Raw genomic sequence first — 22,556 nt, forward strand, 5'->3', positions numbered from 1 at the left:
GTTAAGTTTTTACTTTTTCATTCTCATTTTCTTATTAATTTGACTAGTGTTTGCATCAGATAAAAAATCATTTTTAGGGGTGCCTGGGTGAGCACCTGACTCTTGTTTCAGCTCAGGTCATGATCTCATGGTTTGTGGGTTTGAACCCCACATCATTCTCCGTGCTGATGGCCAGAGCCTGTTTGCAATTCTGTCTCTCTCTGTCTCTGCCCTTCCTCTGCTCACTCTATCTCTCTCTCTCAAAATAAATAAATAATTAGGCATTAAAAAAATAAATAATGAAAATGAAATAATTGTTAGAAAATCAACAGTAATGAAAGATCTGCTTTTAAGAAAATATGTTTTCCTCATATTTTAGCTCAAGTCTACATATGCTTTGGAGCAATTTTTATACTTTACATTCATATTCTTTATATTAATAAAGTAAGCTTTCTTACTAGTATGTATATTAACTGGAAATAATTGTATTACTTAAGGTTGAGATTTTCTGATAAGAGATAATGAATTATAGGAGACATGGCATGAAGGTCTTAAGAAAAGATGAGATCTTTCAAGAAACAGTATTATAAAAGAATAATCGTTGTTTCCTGTTCTCTGGCAAATTACCACACACTTAGAGACTTAAACCCGCACATTTATTGTCTCTTGGTATCTTTGGTTCAGGAGTCCAGGCTCAGCTCACCTGGCACCTCTGCTCAAGGTCTCACAAATTTTCAGTCATGATTTTGACTGAGCTATGTTCCTCTTCAGAGGTGGGGCTGGCAGGAATCTGCTTCCAGTATCACTTAAGTAATGGGAGAATTTGTCCTCTGGCAGCCTTAGGGGGATTTCCCTGCTGGCTAGAAGCCTGGAGTCACCTCCTAGAAGCCACCCATTGCTCCTTGTCATAGGGTCCTCTCACGGACCCTTTGCAATATGGCAGCATGCTATTTCCAAGCTGGCCAGAGAGGGTGTCTCAGTCCAGCCTCCAAATATTGAGTCTTACGTAATGGAACCTGATCAAAGGAGTAACATCCTATTCTATTCATTAGAAACAGTTTATAGGTTCCACCCTAACTCAGGGGTATGATCCATTGAGAATCAGCTTAAGGCATATGCTACTTTATAATAATTATTTAATATTTATAAATAATGTAATAATAAAATATTATAATAATTATTTGTAATAATAATTAAGAAGTAGTTTTGTTTCATTAAAAGTGAGTATGACTTAAAATTATAAGAAAGTTTAACACGGACACCTGGGTGGCTCAGTCTGCCGGAGCCGCTCAAACTGCCCGCAGTTTGAAGAACTTTGCAGAGACTTTTATTGGTTCTTTTCTTCCTTCTTCCTTCCCCCTCCCCGCTGCTTGCTCCCCCATATATACCTGCCGCCCAGGCTGCGCGGCGGCTCATGATAGGCTGGCAGAGGCAGGGCTGACCCATTCCATGGCCTCGCATTGGTCGCTCACTCTTCGAGGTATCTGGCCGGGGGGCGGGAGCACTAGAGGCCGGCAGGGCAGGCCGTACCTCGCCATGTGCTCGGGCAGGGTCTTGCATCCGCCTCCTACATCAGTCAGTTAAGTGGCCGGCTTCAGCTCACGTCATGATCTTGCCAGTTTGTGAGTTCGAGCCCCACCTCAGGTTACTTGCTACCAGCTTGGAACCTGCTTCAGATTCTTTGTCTCCCTCAGTCTGCCCTTCCTCCACTCACACTCCACCTCTCTCAACAATAAATACACGTTTTCAAAAAGAAAGATTAGCAGATAGATAAGACAGTTCAGTTGTACTCAGGATATGAATGAGATTTTAGAACAGAAGAATATCTAGTTCAGGGAATTTCAGAGAGTGAAATTCAGCCATACTTTATAGTTGGAAGTTTGTGTGTTCAAGAAAAGAGTATTTTAAACATAAAGCATTACATCTTTAAGGAGAAATTTTACTTTATTCTATTTGCTCTTTCAGATTGACTCTTTCCTTCTCTGCCATGCTCTATGCCTGGGAAGGCTAAACTTGATTAACTGCATCAGTGTATGCATTGGCTTCCACTTGCATGTGTTAAAAGGACACACATGAAAAAGATCAAAGTGGAGAAAGTGAAATAGAAATAATAATTTTTAAAATAATAATTTTAAATCCCCAAACTCCTAACTCTCAGCTGCTACTTTTCTTGTTTCACAGTGACCACTCTCTCTGCCTCTACAGGACAGGGGTTAGTTTTCTGGGGTCATTATCTGTTCCCTAAGCCCTGATTAATTTCCCACCTCTTTATAAATGGTTCTGACAGGGGACAAGATTTTTGGATTAGACTGTTTATTACTCACAGAGCTTCTTGGATTCAATTCTCTCTTCTTCAGTTTTCCATGGGTGACATGATAAAAGCCAGACATTTGCCTGTTCATGCAGTGGGACTGCACCACAGGAGAGGAATCCTGAAATTATAAGGCTCAGAGTTTATATATGGTGCTTGGCATACCAGCCAATCTCCCTTCAGGAGAGGGGAATGAAGACAAACAATCTGCTGGGAGGAGCAGTGAAAGTGAAAAGATGAATTTTCCTAATATGTAAGATAATGGTTCTGAGGGAGATAAGTATATAAATGTCAATAGAAGACTACATAATTCACTTTTAGGCAACCAACTTGAGCACTGGAAACCTGAGCAAGGTAGAAGACTCACAGTGACTCCCAACCCCCTGACTGAATACAAACAGGCCCATTAGATGACCCACTTCAAAATATCATAAGCCCTCGCTGACCCAGGGGTTACTTACACGCAGACACAGGGGTCTAAAAAGGAAAATTTCATACGTGCCCATATCTCCTTACCTTCCCCCTTTAAACTACAGCCCCCACCACAGCCTCCTGGCAGAGAGTCTGCCCATCATTGTTCTCCCTACTGTTCCCTTCATTGTGTTCAATAAACCTTTTTTGTTCAGCCTTGGGTGAATTCTTTCACCACCCACACTACTGACCTCCACCTGACTGAGTCACCCCACATTTGGTTTTTCCATCCAGTGGAGGACCCCACATTTGGATCATATGGGGAGCCTCTGTGGATCTACCCACAATAATATCTCATTTCCAAGGCATATTTGCTATTTAATCATTATTTAGCAATATTTTCCCATGCTCTTAGGAGAGAGTAGTTATAAAGGTTTGTCTTCTGACCCTATTTATTCAGTTTTTAGCATTTACCCAATTTCTATTCCCTACTGGGACCTGGTCTGATACAGCTAACACGTAGACTTTAACCCATATAACATGGCTGTACAACTTTCACCCACATAAAGACTGAATTGTTAACTACTCTGGTATATGCCCTGAATTAATGCATATTGTTCTGTTGCCTGCAACAAAGGAACTACTCACTTATTTTTTTCTGTCTGGTACACTAGCAAGGCTCTGCAATTGAATTAGCATTTTCGACATCTTTCCTACAAAAAAAGTCTGGAAAATATCAGCATAAGAAGAAATATAAATAATTTAGAAACAATAGTATAGTTCTTCACTTAAAGTGATGGATGACTAAGTGGCCTCAGCATTCCTTCATGATTCCTCAAAACTGTATTCAAACCAGACGCAAAGACATCTTCTTATTCTCTAATCTAATCTGTTTGTTCCAGGCAAATTTTTTCCAGTTCACTGTACTATGTCTTTACCTAAACTATAATAGGAACAGAAAAATTCTTTTCCAAATAAAAATAATATGGAATTTATCTGTTTACAACTATTGGATATGAAGGTGTAAATGAATAGTAATAAAAATAGCATTAACCATTTTTCTGTTCTTTGGAAAATCTTTGCTAGATTACTTTTCCAATTTCATCTTTCCAGGCACATGGAGTAATACTTTTCACAGCCTCACTTGTCTTAAATTGGGGCCTTAAAATTAGGTTTTGTCTAATGCAGTGTGGTTGTAATTGATGCATGTCACCTCTAGACTTGTTCCACAAAAACACCTTGTTATATATTCAAGTGTTCTTCAGTAAGCTCTTCACTGGGGCAGTGTCAAGAGCTGGGTGTTGACTGAGTCCCTAGGTCAACACTTGGAGAATATTTACCAAATAGAGTTTCTCAATGACAGTGAATTATGATATCAGTTAGAAAAAAATATATATGCATATACACATGTAGATATCACACACACACACACACACACACACACACACACACACACTGTTACACTCATACTGTGAAGCCACTGAGATTTGGAAGTTGCCTTTGCAGAACAAATATATTAACTAATCACAACATTTCCTTCCACTACCCTCCATTTAATAAAACAAAAAGAAATGCATTGGTAAAAATAGTAAATTAATTGTAGACATAAAAAGACCTCTGAATCTACATCATCATCATCATCATCATCATCATCATCATCATCATCACATAGTTGGCCTCCCAAGTAGTCAAATACTTAACCTAAGAATATCATATGTGCTTTGAAGCAATTTTAAAAACTGGAAAATCCAGTGTCATTCTAGATAAGGTTACTGAGCTATCTTGAGATGAATAGTCCAAACTGACTCTAAATGATTCTATACGATCCACAGAGCTAACTAGCCATTTTAAAATGGGTTACATTTAATTTTTCCTCATCAATAGATTTCTTACTCTTGGCATTCCTTCATAAGTGCTTTAATTTTATTTTTCTCTTTTTTCATAATGAAAAAATCAAACCATCAGAAATATAATAAAATTCAAAGTCTTTTTTGCTTTTATTTTTTAATAGTTTATTGTCAAATTGGTTTCCATATAACACCCAGTGCTCTCCCTACAAGTGCCCTCCTCCATCATCACCTCCTCCCTTCCTCTCGCCCCCTCCCCCGTCAGTCCTTAGTTTCTTTTTCAGTATTCAATAGTCTCTCATCTTTTGCAGCCCTCTCTCTTCCCAACTCTCTTTCCCCCTTCCCCTCAATGTTCATAGTGGCACTTTCTACAATAGCCAAATCTTTTTTGCTTTTATAAGAAAATAATTTTTATATTTTTAAAAATTTTTTTGAGGGAGAGAGAGAGGATGAAAGTGAGGGAGGGCAGAGGGAGAGGGAGGGACAGAATCCCAAGTGTGTTCCATGCTCAGCACAGGGCCCAATGTGGGGTTCAGTCTCACAATTGTGAGATCATGACCTGAGCCGAAATCAGAAGTCAGATGTGTAATGTACTGAGCCAGCCAGGCACCCCAGGAAAATAAAATTTCTAGTTATATATGAACCATTAAACTAAAGGCTCTACCTCCCTGAAGTAGTTAAATATCTGTAATTCTCAAGTGTGTTAAATGATAAAGTTCCAATCAGCAACTGTTATCCTTGATTTTTGTATGAAAGTCAATGACTTTTGGAAAAATAAAGTCCTAATACAAACAGACAATTACAGCAATTAGTGAACTATATGTTCCAATTAGAAGAGAAAGAAGTGGATGTGGGATCTTAGCAGATACACAAAACATCATCAAAATTGAAATATTGGATGTTTATTGATGGGGATATAGTATGTTGACTGGATTAATGAGCAAGGATTCTACATAAACTAGTGAAAAATAAAAGTCAAAAAAATTTAAGTGGTTTAAAGGAAAACTATTTTATGCCAAGATACTTTATTAGACTGTGATGGGGTTTTCTGAAAAACATGCAACATCATTATTCAAATCCTATGAAGATAGACAAGAAAAACACTTCTAAATAATTCTCTACTTATTGCCCTATCCAATTGCTATTGACAACAGTATTATTCTGAGTGATGCTCTGACAGAAGGCTTTGAATAGGCTTTTCCCCTTTCTTTAGAGACATCATTGACATTTTACCCACTTTGTAGACATAATTAATTATCCCTCCCAAATAAATGAGGTTAAGTGTGTTTTTGTTTTAAAGATTACTTTAATCTCTTTCCCAATGATTGTGGGAAGTTTGGGGAAAAGTTCTTAGGAAAACAAAATGCTAGTCATTGAATAATTATGATTGATAAAGTCACTTTGGAATTCATATATAATTTTAAATTATATATCTCTTCATCTAGAGATTGTAAAGCTCTGTTTGTCACTATACATTCGGAATATTTTTAGATATCCCCTCCTATTATTTCTGGTAAGGTAAAGAACCTCTGAGCATATACCTGAGTGAGGGTATATGCCTAGTAGAAATCTGGAGTGAGAACATTCTATAAGAAAATAATAGGGATTGGATGTCTTAAAGTAATACTGAGGTAGGTACCTTTCCAGGATTGCTTCCAAGAACTGGAAAGACAAACCAACAAAAAGCAGAACAGAGTAGTTAGAACAAAGTGAGTGGGTGGGTGAGTCAGAAGATAAGGTAGGATCAGCTCAGATATCAGCTTCCAAATCATGGTAAGGATTTTGGAATTTATTCTAAGATAGAAATGTTGGAAAGATTTGATACACTTGAAGGATTCCTCTGATTTCTGTATGAAAAGATCTATGGTAGGAAGAATTTTTGGAAGGTGGCTACATCCAGAGGAGAGATGATTGTTCTTGGGACTAACTTGGTTAGTCTGGTGAAGGTGGAGTGAGAAAAGCTTGGAATCTTGATATCAAAGGAAGACGTGAGGCAGTTCCCCAATGGACTAAGCATGGATGTGAGAGACATAAGAAAGATACCAATTTTGTGGGTTTTGCCTGAGACCTGGATGAATGGAATTAAAATAACTGAGATGGAAAAATTGGAGTAAAGGTAGGTGAGGCAGAGCAAGTATGGAATGCAATAAAAAGTTGTCTCTGGACATGTTCATTTTATCAGGCATGCAAATTGCTTGACAATAATGGAATATTAGGCATGGAATTATTTGATAGGCAGTGGAAACCGGGATTTAGAAAAATGTTCAAAGCTGGAAATTTGAATTTTGTAGTCATCACCGTATAAATGCTATTTAAATACATCAGTAAAGATCATATCAGCTTGAAAGTGACTATAGATAGAATGGAGAAGTGTGAGAACTAACCCCCTATTTCAAGATGGGAATATGAAAAGGAATATCCAGTGGTGTAGGAGTAAACTGCCAGAGAAGGCATTCTCTTCTGATTGCTTCTATTTCCTTAGTAAAATGAGAAACAAGCAAGCAGCTCAAAGCGTATGCCAGGAAAGAGCACTAAAGATTTAGTGAAGTGAAACGTGTATGAAATATTGGAGAATAGTAGAGTACAGTGATTAAGGAAATGTAAAATGATGGGCAGTCAGCACTGAGATGCACCTGAGGCTTGTGAAATAAATTTAAAATTAGCATAGTTTAGTGTTTGTCACCAGCCTGTCCAACTACTTGGTATCAGAGAAAGAAAGAGTAGGAACTTGAAATTTAAACTTTGTTGGTGTTTTGCCTAAAACATTTGACAGAACAAGGGATATGCTATTTGACTATATATTTGAATGAGTAATTAGAGTAGTGGTTAGTGAGAGAAGAAAATGAGAGGGGTGGAGAGGTGTAGGATGAAGGGTGACAGGAGAGGGGGATGGGAAGAGATGGTAAAGACAACGGCTTTGAAGCCCTGGAAGAAGTCAAAATTTTTAAACTGGGATTCTGTAGTGAGTGAGTTGGAAAGTTAAGATGTGGTATTCTGAACGTCAGATACTGGGCACAGAAATTTTGAAGAGATTGCAGATGTCAAAATCTTCTATTGTTTACCCATCTGAGTGGACCACTGAATGGATGGAAACATAAGGCAATTAAAGGAAAGACATCTTGGACATGAAAAATTAAGATATCAAATGAAAAATGAAAACATCTATAGAGAGTGGGTATCTCAGTAACAATGGCGGAATTAATGGTTGGGAAGAAATGTGATCTACATCTTAAAATCTTCAATACTAGCAGTGGTAGAAATAACTGGGCTTCGGGGTAGAATAGTTTCATACCATGTACTTCAAAGTGAGTAGATGAGTTTAGAAATCAGGAGAAATAAACTGAAATGTCAGTAAAGGGTCATTACTGACTGAGTGGCTCAGTCAGTTGAACGCTGACTCATTTTCAGTTCAGTTCCTGACCTCACAGTTCGGGAGTTTGAGCCCTGAGTCACGCTGACAGTGTGGAGCCTGCTTCGGATTCTCTCTCTCTGACCCTCTCCTGCTCATGCTCTCTCTCTGTCTCTCTATCTCTCTGTCTCAAAATAAATAAATTTAAAAAAATAAATGTCACTAAAGATTAAGGAGGACCCTTATTCCATCACCAGGCTTTACCATATGTGAAGTATGGGAGAAAAGAAACAATAGCAGAGGACTTATGGAGGTCCCATAGAACACACTAATGTTAAGTGACAGTCAGGTTTTTAGGTTGAGAAACCCAAATAGAAATAAAGTGGCAGGAACATAAGAAACTTATTAAGGATATAGGACATTTTGCTGCTTATGGAATTCAGGAGGATAATGGAAGTCTCAATATTAACTTTGTAGGATGTAACATTGGGCCAAATTAAAAAGTATACAGGACTATATACAGATAAGAGTAGTTCCAGTCTTGCATTTCTTATAGGGACCAAGATAAATAGAGATATAAGACATGATGGGGTTAGTCTTGATGATTTCTAGAAGAGATGTGAATAATCAGTTAATATTAAGGCTTCTTTTTTGGAACTAGTATCTCAGGCTATGTTTAGTAATGAGGCTGGACATTAAGGGAAAAGGGAAAGGGTATTTCTAAGAGAATGCACTGGGGGCTCATTCTTCAATTTTGAGGAAGATGATAATAAGGCAAAGGTTGCTGTTCAAAATCAAAAAGGAAAAAAAATAAATGAGTTAGATTTTGAAAAATAAGCAAATAAGTAATTTCAGATAACTAGTGAAATGACTAGGAGATGTGAGTAGTTATATGTCAAAATTTAATGTAAAATTGATTTATTTTGTTTTGTTATGTTAGTCTTGGAATATTCCCCCAAAATGGAAGACTATGTATATCTCTTTTTTCTCTTTTTTCCTTTTTACTACCTTTCATTAGCTCTTAAGTTTCTATAATGTGCCAGATCCATGGCAAAGCCAATGAGTGGTGTAAGATAGAATACATTTTCATTTTTTGTTTTAAATTGGAAGTTTATACTTCTTAATCTCCTTTATCTGTTTTGCCCATCACTCAAAAGTTTTCACATTTTTAAAGATATTCTTCTGGACATCAGATAGTGATGTGAACCAGGACTGTAATTCTAGCCTACAACACATGTAAATTCGACTGGTGCATCACCTATGGAAGGGGAGGAGGTGGCCCCTGTATTAATTTGGCCCAAGAAAATGAAGTAAGATTTTATCTGTCTCGGCAGTGGAAGACAGGCTGCATGTATATAGGGTTTTATTTGGTGTTTAGAAGAGGTAACGGTAAGATGAAGCAAATGAGAGGAAGAAAAGTAATTTGTCCAAATTTGCCTCAGACAAGCTCTTCTCTTTGTTAAGGAACTTTTTGCAGAGTTTTATCTTTGAGAAATACATTTGTAGGAAAATAGTCATATAATTTTTTCCCTTGATGATTTTGCTTTCTCATAGACTAGTATATTGACATAATAAGTCCTTGTTAAACATGTTTCTACAGCTAATTCTGTAATGTTAGCACAATTTTAATGAAGACATGGAGTACAGCATATAAAAGTAATTTTTCCCCTGGCCCCACATTCAGGAAATTCTGGATTGGTGCACTACTAGGCACAGAGCAAACACTTGACCTGCCTATAAACTAATTTTTTTGAGAGAGTGAGAAAAAAGGAACAGGGAAGGAGAAGAGAGAGAGGTAGAGAGAGACTCTTAAGCAGGCTCCATGCTGGGCAAAGCTTGATCTCACACTGGTTGAGATCATGACCTGAGCTGAAACCAAGAGTCCGATGTTTAACTGACTGAGTCACCCAGGTGCCCCTGTAAATTATTTTTTTAACCTAAATTTCATCAAAGATCATTATATCAGTCCTTTTTACTTTATTGATAAATAAATAAATAACATTCACAAATAACATTTTCAATAACATTGTTTTCATATAAGCATCATTTTTCAGGTCAAAATTGATATCAAAATTATAAAAACTGACACATATTTGAGATTACTAATGTCCAATAAAATAATTACCATTTAGTTTTTCAATGTGTCTCCCATTACTTACTACACTAACAAAAAAAATGCATTCATGTATGTATGTTTTAACGTAATATAAGGAGAAAATTAATATTTTTCTGTTTCAATATATAATAATTTGCAGAAGCAATTGTTTGCAATAAAATTTTGCCAGTTTTAAAAATCCACATAAAAGTCAAGAAAATTATATCTTAAGCACATTTTATTTCCAAATTTTGTTCATCATTTTAATTAATATCAGGCTAAAGGATAATGAATACTTCTTAAGAAATTCCATTTTCTACAATTCCAAGTTACTTTGGGAAAAAAATCTAAACCAAGTCTCCAAAGTTATATTGCCTCCTGAAAACTTATTTTATTTTCCAAACACTGAATCCGAATTGGGTCCTTTAACCTATATTTGTTAAATTCATTTGATTCCAGTTACATCTAATTTGCATATATTATTTTTATCTTTTCTAAACAGTAGCCAAGTAACACTGCCTGAATCAGCACAAGTGCCCTTTATTATATTACAGTGTGGTTTCTAATTTTCTCTCTTTGCTAATCATATTTCTGCACAGAATATTAGCTATCAACTATTTTCCTAACTCAAAGTTCTAAAGCCTATTAATCTGAGACAAGGGGACCAGGAAGCCATTGTCCATAAAAGAGTTATAGTCTTTTCTGTACAAAGAGCTAACAAACACTGAAAATCAAGTGGAAAATAGCAGAACATGGGGACAAAACAAGTGTTCCTGAAAACTCATAGCATGAATTTCAAAAAGCTATAATCATAGAAATGGAAATCCCTTTCAATACTGCATAAGCAGTGACACAAGAATTCATCAGTTTTAAAATGGGATTTGGAAAAAAGTCAGGAAATGACAGTAAAAAGTTAATCAAAGATGCAGATTTGAAGGGAAAAAAGCTTGAGGAAATTTTGACTGGTGAAAAATGTTGGATTCCACTTTAATTTCCTTAATTCTTTTTGGATAATTTACAGTTTCTCTTACTTCAATTTTGCAACTTTATAATTTTTCTAGATATGTACCATTTCATATTGGCTTCCAAAGGTTTTTCATATATGACTGTTGCATGTTTTCTTTTGTTTTTCATCTATCTACTGATTTTCAGTGTTTTATTTTTCCTTTCTATACCTTGTTACCTTTTTTAATTTAAAGTTTACTTATTTATTTTCAGAGGGAGAGAATACGTGCATATGCGCGCAGGGGAAGGGCAGAGAGAGTCAGACAGAGAGAATCTTACGCAAGCTCCATGCCCGGACCGGAGCTCCACATAGGGCTCTATCTCATGATGATGAGATCATGACCTGAGCCAAAATCAGGAATCAAGTGGCAAACAACTGAACCATCATGGTTCCTCTATATCTTGTTACTTTTAAAATATTTTTCTTGTTTCATGTGGCTAAAGTTGTTAATTTATTCATCATTTTCCAAGAATCATATTTATGTTTTATTAAGTTACTCCATTATTTTTCTATTCCAATCTTCAAAGATTTTGTTCTTATTTTTATCATTTTTTCCATCTTGTTATATGGCTTCATTCTATTGTTCAGTCTTTTTGAGTTAAATACATACCCATTTTTAAAAAATATTTTCTTAATTTCTGATAAAAATAACTAAAATTTTAAAGAATTGACACTTTATCACATGGGATGGTTTTGTGGTGTCTTAATTGACCCGACATTTTAGTTATTTTGTAATTTTCTGATGATTTCTTGCTTAGCAGAAGAGATTTTCACAATACACATTTAATTTTAAGATTATGTTTTTAAAAAATTATCGGTTTTTAACTTAATCAAAATTACTATCGGGAGACTATAAGCTTGTATGGATTTTCTTTTCTTTTTGTAAATATTTATTTATTTTGAAGGAGAGAGAGTGCGAACAGGGGGAGGGGTGAAGAGAGGAGAGAGAGAATTTTTCCACGGAAAGAAGAGGGAGCAGGTCCCTGTTGAAAGTGAACAGTGAGAGCATGACCTGAGCTGAAATCAAGAGTCAGAGTCAGATGCTTAACCAACTGAGCCACTCAGGTGCTCCTAACCCTGTAGGGATATTTCAAGGCTCCTTCAAGACCTAATATGTTTGACTTTTAAAAAAAATTTGCATTTATGATACAAATATTACATTTATATTTTTTGTTTTCTTATATATATTCCATTGCATTTTGCCTGGATTATGTACATACAATGTGGATACTTGTTATAAAACATTGTGGAGTGAATTAGCTATGAAATACAGTAGTTTAGAAAATTACTTTGTATACTAATGAACACACTTATAAAAATGTGTTATATATAAGTAGATATAAATATAGATATAGATGGAGATAGAGATAGAGATAGAGGAGGTATAGGTATAGATTATGTGTACTATGGATGTGTCCGTAGGTAGAACTTGATCTCACATGTATGAGTTTCCATTGACACAGTACCACTTAAATAGAGGGCTGCTCTCCACCTTTCTCTTTCCACACATGAAAGTTTACATTACAGATATAAAAGAAAATTAGATTAGCAAACAGATTAAAAATACAGTAAAAATATTAGAGGAACAGTTACTGGATGGACTGTCACAATCTGTTAAGATTATTTTACAAATAAGAGATCAAAAACTCAGAAATTTAAAACCAAATTCAAGTCTGCCTAAACAATAAGTATTCAAAGCAGGAATCCAATGGCTATACATTTTATTTTACATACATCAAGGGATGCACTAATATTTTAACAACGCTTTAGTCTTTCTTCTGGTTATAAATAGATGTGCTTGGTCCTGTGTATATATGTATGTGTATCTGTGTAAATCATTGCTCAAAATATTTTATAAACTGGAATGCCTGTGTGGCTCAGTTGGCTAAGCGTCAGACTTCTGCTCAGGTCATGATCTCACGTTTGTGGGTTCGAGCCCTGCATCGGCCTCTGTGCTGACAGCTCAGAGCCTGGAACCTGCTTCAGATTCTGTCTCCTCTCTCTCTGCCCTTCCCCCACACTCTCTCTCTCTCTCTCTCTCTCTCTCTCAAAAATAAAAAAAAAATAAAAGACATAAAAAACTTGTAAGAAAATATATTTTTATATACCGATTCTTTAGTGAAGATTCATTTACTTTTCTACTCTTTAGATACTGTGAGCCTAGACCCGAGGGACAAAATTGACAACTGAAGAAGTCAAGATTCATTTCACCAAAATGTGTGATGACTTAGGCTTCTAAGCTCACGAGGTCACAAATCCAAGACCTCAAAATCTTTTGAAAAAAATTTTACCACACTTTAACCACTTTTTTCACCTTAGTTATTTTATTTGTACAAAATCTCACCACTTATGTAATTACTTTATAGTTAATATTAGATCTTTATGCTAAATCTAGTAACTTAAAGTACTTAATTTAAATCCATTTTTGTGTAAAAGTCTGTACCATATTAATTTGACAAAGAATTATTAGTTGAAAAACAATTATGAAAATTTGACAATACAGTTACTCTGAAATATATTAGTTGCAACATAAGGTTATATATATTAATATAAATAGCTACTATTGACACATGTCCTCTAAAGGATAAATAATTTTTACTAAAGAATTAGTTAATAGTTGAAAAAACAAAGATATTTATATTTTATTCTAGTAATTATGTCACCTAACATTTAGACTTATAAGTTATGAAACATATTTTTATATCCCATACTGCCTATTGTAGAAAATTCCAAGCTTTTTTGAAATGTTTTTCAGCATTAAAATATTACTATGGTAACAAAAAGAATTGCTGAGAAAATCATAATTATATTTTTGAATTAAATATTTATAGATAATGCAAATTCATTCCAAAGAATTCAAGGGCACTGTTAATAGAAACTGAAGTAGAAAAGAGAATGATATTTCATAAACCTCACCTGGGATTCTTTTATGTATATAAAGTACAATTTCAATAGCTATTTAGATCTCAAACTCTTTAATTTATAGTTTAATATTTTTAAAAACTAAAGGATTAATTTATACAGATGTGGTACTTATGCAGAGAGTTGCTCGTTGGATCTTCATTCAATATATCACATGGCTTAATATGTTAAAACAACCTTTTTTGACTTCTCCACATTATTGTCACTATTTTTAAGTGCAAACACCCTAAATTATGTGTTCTGTTAAGCAGTATAGACAATCTTCTGTCTAGAGAAATATTACTACCCACATTAGATGAATAAAATATCATGGAATTGGTAGGAAGTGGGGTCACAAAGTTCTACTTCCGGGTCAGTAGTGGGTAAACATAATTGTAACAAGGTTTATTTTCATGCACATATGTCTAAAATATCAATGACTAGCCAATACTACTTTCTTTCCACACATATATGGTGTTGAATGTGATGAACCATATATGGGTATTTGTCAAAATATCTAAAAGAAAATGTAAGAAGGACTAATATTTCAAAGCAGTCTCACCATATGTTACCTACCAGGTAAGTGTTTTAATCATATGGTCGAGAAATCATTGGCCCCCTTTTTTAAATTTCTGCTTGGTTCCCTTTTTCCATCTGAGCTGACAAGTATTTCTCTTGCTCATTTTCAAATAGCCAGATAATTTTTTTAAATTATCAACCTGTCATGAAACTTAATAGAATTTTTTGGAAGGGGATTTTTGTTTTCTTCCTAAGTAGCAATAGTCTTCTAAATATTGAAAGGAAAATGGCTGGAAAATGGATGATTGTAGGATCAGAGATGTGTGAAGAGGTCATGACTGTAAATAGTGAGATTTGGAGATTTGATAAAGAAAAAGCAAATAAAATTCACTATCTCATTTCTTCCACATGAGTGATATTGCAAGGGTTTATATATGTTGGGAACTGGAGGCAGGTTATAGTATAGGGCCCTCATAATACCTTCATCATCTTCTATTCTGGGATATGAACGATTGAGTTCTTCATATCTTAAATAAGATTTAATGAAAAAGCATCTTCTAGACAGTTTCCTTAATTATCCCCATTACCATTCACACTGTCAAAATATTTGCCATTTTTAAACTCTCTTCTGTAGAAATCTGCATCCGAAAGGCAGGCTTTAGGTTTCCAGGTGGTCAGTTTGAAGTCCCACAATCTGCTACGTGACCTTTCAGTCAAGTGCATCGATGTTCATGTATTCTAATTATATGAGCTTTATTATTACCGTGTTATAGCATGCCTTCTGCTCAAATACTTTGTATTAAGTTACCCTATGTGCTTCTGAACTAATCTGTTATTTTCCAGGAGAGCACAAACTGGTGCACACCAGTCAACTGAGTACAGATTAACAAATCTATCAACACAGTATGGAATCCACATAAAATCCCTATAGATATACACATGAAAGAATATGTTCCTCAGCACATTTAGTTCCACAACCTGACAGATTAAGGTGTGTGTGTGTGTGTGTGTGTGTGTGTGCGCATGGACAGACAGTGTGTGTATATGGAGAAAAGCAGATTTTTCTTTGCTTCCTATTTAAGATGGTGCTGTAATTTACCTATGCAGCCAAAATTTATCTCTTCCCTGGAAAAAGAAATCTATACCAGAAGGAAAGTGGCTACTTCTGCTTACAGCTAATCCAGCCTGAGACTAGTATTAAGCCCGAGTGACCAGTGCATATATCATGCTCAATAATAAGGACTTCCTCAGGACTTCTGGTTTCCTTTCATGCCAGCTGATGCTCTATTACTTTCAAATATTGAAAAGGTTATGATGCCATTTTCATTTCAAACAGAGGCCCCCTGGCATCTGTATAAAGCTTCAGCATCTGCTTATCAAGGGGTAAGGAGGTAGTTGGACTTTGGCAAGAAATAAAAGAAAAAATATATATAATGAAAGGGAATTCTCCAATGATTTCAAACTACATCATAGTATTGCTAATATGTAGTTAGTACATGTATTTGCAAGGTACTGTGCTAATGAATCTATAATAACTGTAACATTTAATCTGCATGACAAAACATCAGGAAGAAGTTATTTGTATTCATATTTTGTAGTGGCTCAGAGTAAAATGACTGGGCTGTGTTTAACTTAGGTAAGAAATGAGAAGATAATTTTTAAACTAGTGATCTGCCTCTAGAGGCTATGTTCTGAGACAACTATACATCTCCACCAGAAAAAGGAGTGATGGCAACATCTAGATTGAAGTTTTTCTCATTAGGAAACATACATAAAAATCCGCTTCACTGAATATTCTACCACATCCATATTTTTTAAAGAAAACATGTTTGTATGTGATTCAAGAGCAATTTTTAAAATTATGGTTTCTATTATTCAGTATAATCAAAGTTCTGATTGATACATTTTCTCTATTTCTCCATGTACTTTACCTTTATATCACCAAGATATTGGCTTTATTCAAACCAATCAGGTTATTGTCAATGAAAGAGGACACACTCCAATTAGGTTACCTTCTTTTATGTACATATGATGTGAATTATTGAACACATTTTATTTTATTAATTTTTAATGTTTATTTTTGAGAGAGACAGAGAGACAAAATGCGAGTGGGGAAAGGACAGAGAGAGGGAGACAGAATCTGAAGCAGGTTTCAGGCTCTGAACTTTCCGCACAGAGCCTGACATGGGGTTCAAACTCACAGACTGTGAGATCAGGACCTGAGCTGAATTTGGTTGCTTAACCAACTGAGCCACCCAGAGGCCCCTTGAACACATTTTATTGAGGTGGCTAATAAATGGTTGGCTACCAAATGGCAAAATACCCAACCTTTCTCCAACCATCTCTTTGTCCAACACTTAGCTTGTCTTCACTGGGGATTGTGGAAATTATGAAGAATATTTTGTTTAATTCTAACAGTCATTTCAGTCTTGCTTATAAAGAGAAACAGTGCTTGAAATCCACTTCAGAATGATCAGTACTTCTGATTTAAAGCACATGCACACAGTTGTTTCATTTAACTATTGTGAGTTATGTGAGACTTAAAAGAGCAATCATTTTATGATACTGATGATCTGTGGATCAGGGATTCAGTCCAAGTTCAGATAGGCAATTTTCTGCTCCATATGCTCTATGCCTTTTAATAAAGTGATCAAGGGTATTCAGTTGGTGACTATGTAGCGCTGAAGGGTCCAAAAAGGCTTTGTTCATATGCCTGATGCATAGGCACGGAAGACTGGATTATCCACAGAGCCCCTCCATGTGGTGTATCAGCCTAGTTAAACTTTTTATGTAGCAATCTAGGAAGTGTTCTATGAGAGAGGAAGTTGAAAATAAGATTCCCTAAGGTCCAGGCTGGAAACAGCAAAACCAATACTTCTGCCCCACAGTATTGGTAAAAGCAGCCCACTTGCCCATCCAGATTGAAGGGGAAGTAAAAGACCCATCTTGATGAACATTATAGAAAAGAATGTATAGTTATCTTATTCCACCAAAGTAAATAATAAGCTAAGTAACATGTTTGAAGTAATATATTGTTTATATTCCTTATTTTGATTGAATATATTTGTTTGTTTTTAATCAAGAGAATCTGAACATATGGCTATGCATATAATTATATATCAGTTTGTATACTTTTCTTAATTATGCTAAAAAAATCTCATTACATAGAAGAGAGAGTTTTTATTTGCTCCTGTAGGTTAGGATAATTTCATTGTTGCATTATATTAAAAATCATAGCTTTTTAAAAATATTGATCTTATCCATTATTTTATTCACCCATCAGAAAACGTTATCTTATTTTTTAAGTTTTTATACTCTGTGCATAATAGTATAATTTTTAACTGCCATGATAACATTTTCCCTTGCATTATTTTGAAAACCTTCCTAAGATCTTTAGCAAAATCATTGTAATAGCTTCAAAAATACAGTTCTATCCTTCTTCCTCTAATTCTGTAAAGGAAGGAAATTATTTGGTTATCAACCAAAAGCAATAGAAGCTTCAATAAATCACTTCAATTTATAGGCATCTTTTGACATTATAAAGCAAAAATATCTGCTGACAGCAGACCAGAACTACTTTATTCGGAGCGGTAAAATTAACATGCAGACCAGTAAATGGAATTTTTAGTTACAATTCATTAATATGTTGTTAAGCAATTTTTTCTGAGAACTATCCATGTACAAGAGAGTCAGCATCGGCTTCTGACAGCTGTCGCCTATATGCTTTCTGTAAACAGAAAATGAAGCAACATCCTAGGCATTCTCTCTGGAAAGACAGCTTTCAGAGCTTTATGCAAATAACATGACCCTCTAGCTGTGGCACATTCTTCAAAAAGACACCTACCTTCAAAAGTGACAGCAAGTAATAATGTGACAAACGAGCATGCAGCCTGCACATGTGCCACATATTTCACCTAGAATCCTTGGATGCGATAAAATTAACGTGACCTCTACCGCCAAGGACATTATAATCAATGGAACAGAGCCATAGGAGAAGCAGAAATGGTGGGGGCCATTCCTCATCCAGAAGGCTTCCGTTTGAGCTTTTTAAATTCAGTTTTCCCCTTTATTTAAATTTTTAAGCCTGAGGTAGACTCACTTCTAGAGTTTCTATTGTCTTCATTACAAAATGGAAGCATATTCACTGATCGATTATCAGGGAAAAAAAGAGAGGTCGTATATGAAATACTCAAGTAATTAGATTGCAGATAGGCAATATAAGACTTTAATGAATATTGATATTGAGATTAAACAGCTTGGTTTATTATTAGTATAGCCTGTTACACATTTTGCTTTGTTTTACAATCAATTTTTTTTCCTTTTAAAGAGAAAAGACAAATGATGCACCTTTTCCTTTTTTTATTGATGAGAGAATTAGGCAAAGAAGGATAATAAGATGTTTCCACCTGACTTTGCAAAATAGTTAGTACACAAATGAACTTTTTTCAGTGTACCTCCACACATGAATGCAGGAAGCACACCAGGAAAGCTTCATTGTATCTTAATTGTAGCAATCAAATTTAAGAAAAAACAATAGGACACTTTTTCAATCTGCCTTGACAGACTTTTGGCAAAAATTAAAAACTCTTCAACAAAAATAATCTTTTTGGCATCAAGCTGGGATCTAGGCCACCAACTGGTAAAGACATCAAAATGCAGTGAAGGTAGACTTAGACATTTGTTTATAATTATTTAGAAGCTACTGAACAGAATCATATCTTTACATAATTTATAATCAGAGTTCATAATTACTAAAAATATGTGGAACATGAATAAGAACTAACAAACACTATGATTACATTTCTACTAATGGGATCAAAAAGTTAAACTAAGTTCATCATAAAATTAAAAATTCATTCAAAATGCAGAAAAAATATTGTTTGATCCCAGATTCAAAAGACTATTAAGCACTCATTTCTTCTTTGTTGAATATATATGCCGGAATTAACAGAAGAAAGCTTAGGTTTTAAACTGTTATTTAAACATGATATCACATGTTAGAAAGGTGATCTCTACAGTCCAAAGAAACAAAAACAGGGAGTTTTTGTAGATTAGGAATGAATTTTTAATATTACTTCTAAAGACCAAAAGGTTTTTGAAAATTATAAATTTGAAAAAAAGAAGGTAATGCTTTTCTCTATTTTATAAGGAAGCCCATCTGTGAATGTATTTCTAATTACAAGTGAAAAAGAGTGGACACAGTAAGGAGATTTGCTCATTTCATAAAATATAAAAGTATCTTTAGAAAATTATGATATTTCAAATATTCAGAAGAATACAAAATTAGAGGTATTTTCGCACTGTTAAATTTGACAGATATTGAATCTGATAGTTTTATTTACTATTCTCTTCAGTTTTATCAAAACTATGCATCCAAAATTATTAAAGCCAAATGCTTCCTTTCAGCCATGTTTCCTGCAACCCAGAAGCAAGCCCCTTTGATTATTTTAGCTGTTTGATTTAATGGTTTTGATCCTCAGGTCTTTAAATACTGTTTTATATTGACATCTGTTCACCTTTCGGTTTTAGGCAATTTCTAATTATTTGTAGTTAGGGGATAAAATTCTACATATCCTTCACATATCAACCCTAAAGCAAGCATACAGCTCTGCCCTGTCTTCCCAATAAAATTGCATTATCACATTTGTGCGATCAATATTTAGACTTCACATCGTGATGGCTTTATAGAAACTATTCCCAAGTGATTCATTATATATGATTCACTGTGATTCATTATGTCAGTATTCTACAGCTTGTTTCTTACTTAAGCATATATTATATTAATTAAGTTAATACAATTTTTATTTTAAAGCTTACTTAGCTTTCTGTGTACTCATTTTTAAAAATATTTTTTAAGTTTATTTATTCATTTTGAGAGAGAGAGAGAGCACACAAGTGGGGTAAGGAGAGAGAGAAAGAGGGAATGAGAGAATCCCAAACAGGCTCCACACATTCAACAAAGAGCCCAATGTGGGACTCCAACTCACTAACCTGGTGATTATGGCCTGAGCCGAAATCAAGAATCAGATGCTTAACCAAGTAAGCCACCCAGGCTCCCCTCTGTACCCTCATTTTTAATGATGTAACCATTTTAGCCATTTCATAGTATTCTTTCTTGTTAAAAATCTTCTCATTTATTTTATTCCTTTTGGACTTTCTTATTTTATATTTCCTCTATCAAATACCAGTTTCTCATTTAGAAAAAAATTATATATATATATATATATATATATATATATATATATAACTTCTGAATTAGTTTTATTTATATTTATGTCTATGTTCTTTTATATATATATATATATATATATATTACTTCTGAGTTAGTTTTATTTATCCTTATGTTTATCTTCTTTATTCTATAAACAATATTGTTCTGTCTTTAATGTTTAAGTTTATGGGTTATGAATATGCATGAAGTTAGCTTTTTTACAAATAAATTTCTACAGTAGTCCATTATGTATTTTAGAAGGCATGAGCTGGAGAGCGGGGGAGGGGCAGAGGGAGAGAGAAAATCTTAAGCAAGCTCCACAACCAGCCTAAGCCCCTATGCAGGGCTCTAGCTCACAATGGCAAGGTCATGATTTTAGTTGATACTAGGAGTAGGCGCTTAACCTACTGAGCCACTCAGGCACCCCTATTGCAGTCAGAATTTTTAGTCATATGGTTTTAAGGTTACTGTTGACATTAAAGAGCAGCTTACACTTTACAGCTTTTACACCCAACAGCTCCTTTTATCCTTATCTATGTGGAAAGGTGGATGGAAGTAATTCTGTTTTATTCACAAATTTATTGACAGATTTTAAAACAAATTCATTGAACTAGAAATCACAAACTATAAGATCCATCATTTAAAATATACACTGCAACAAAATCAATGTACAGAAATCAGTTGCATTCCTATACACCAAAAATGAAGCAGCCAAAAGAGAAATCAAGAAACTGATCCCATTCACGATTGCACGAAAAACCATCAAATACCTAGGAGTAAACCTAACCAAGGATGTAAAAGACCTATATGATGAAAACTATAGAAAACTTATGAAAGAGATTGAAGAAGACACCAAGAGATGGAAAAACATTCCCTGTTCATGGATCGGAAGAATAAACATTGTGAAAATGTCATTACTACCCAAAGAAATCTACATATTTAATGCAATCCCAATCAAAATTACACCAACATTCTTCTCAAAGCTAGAACACACTATCCTCAAATTCGTATGGAACCACAAAAGACCCCGAATAGCCAAAGTTATATTGAAGAAGAAAACCAAAACGGGAGGCATCACAATCCCAGACTTTAGCCTCTACTACAAAGCTGTCACCATCAAGACAGTATGATATTGGCACAAAAACAGACACATAGACCAATGGAATAGAATAGGGAACCCAGAACTGAGCCCACAAATGTACGGCCCATTAAATTTTGAATAACCAGGAAAGAGTATGCGATGGAAAAAAGACTGCCTCTTTAGCAGGTGGTGCTGGGAGAACTGGACAGCAACATGCAGAAGAATGAAACTAGACCACTTTCTTACACCATATACAAAAATTAACTCAAAATGGATGAAGGACCTCAATGTGAGACAGGAAACCATCAAAACCCTCAAGGGGAAAGTAGGAAAAAACCTCCAAGACCTCCACCGCAGCAATTTCCTACTTGACACATCACCAAAGACAAGGGAAAAGAAAACAAAACTGAACTCTTGGGACTTCATCAAGATAAAAAGCTTCTGCACTACAAAGGAAACAATCAGGAAAACTAATAGGCAACCGACAGAATGGGAAAAGATAGTTGCAAATGACATATCAGATAAAGGGCTAGTATCCAAAATCTATAAGGAACTCACCAAACTTCACACCCACAAAACAAATAACCCAGTGAAGAAATGAGCAGAAGACATGAACAGACACTTCTCCAAAGAGGACATCCAGATGGCCTACAGGCACATGAAACGATGCTCAACATCACTCATCATCAGGGAAACACAAATCAAAACCACACTGAGGTACCACCTCACGCCAGTCAGAGTGGCTAAAATGAACTAATCAAGAGACTATGGATGCTGGCGAGGGTGTGGAGAGATGGGCACCCTCCTACCCTGTTGGTGGGAATGTAAACTGGTGCAGCTGCTCTG

General features: G+C 35.0%; 1 long non-coding RNA gene across 1 annotated transcript in view; it reads right to left on the reverse strand.

The window, feature by feature from the left end:
* Nucleotides 1–2,314: 2,314 nt before the first annotated feature.
* Nucleotides 2,315–22,556, reverse strand: part of LOC115290487 — a 68,417-nt gene continuing 48,175 nt past the window's right edge. The window contains exon 3 of the long non-coding RNA XR_003908141.1: nucleotides 2,315–2,411. This is a non-coding gene — a long non-coding RNA (uncharacterized LOC115290487). The remainder of the gene's footprint in view (nucleotides 2,412–22,556) is intronic.

Source organism: Suricata suricatta, chromosome 4 (assembly GCF_006229205.1).
Source record: "Suricata suricatta isolate VVHF042 chromosome 4, meerkat_22Aug2017_6uvM2_HiC, whole genome shotgun sequence".
Lineage (NCBI taxonomy): Eukaryota > Metazoa > Chordata > Mammalia > Carnivora > Herpestidae > Suricata > Suricata suricatta.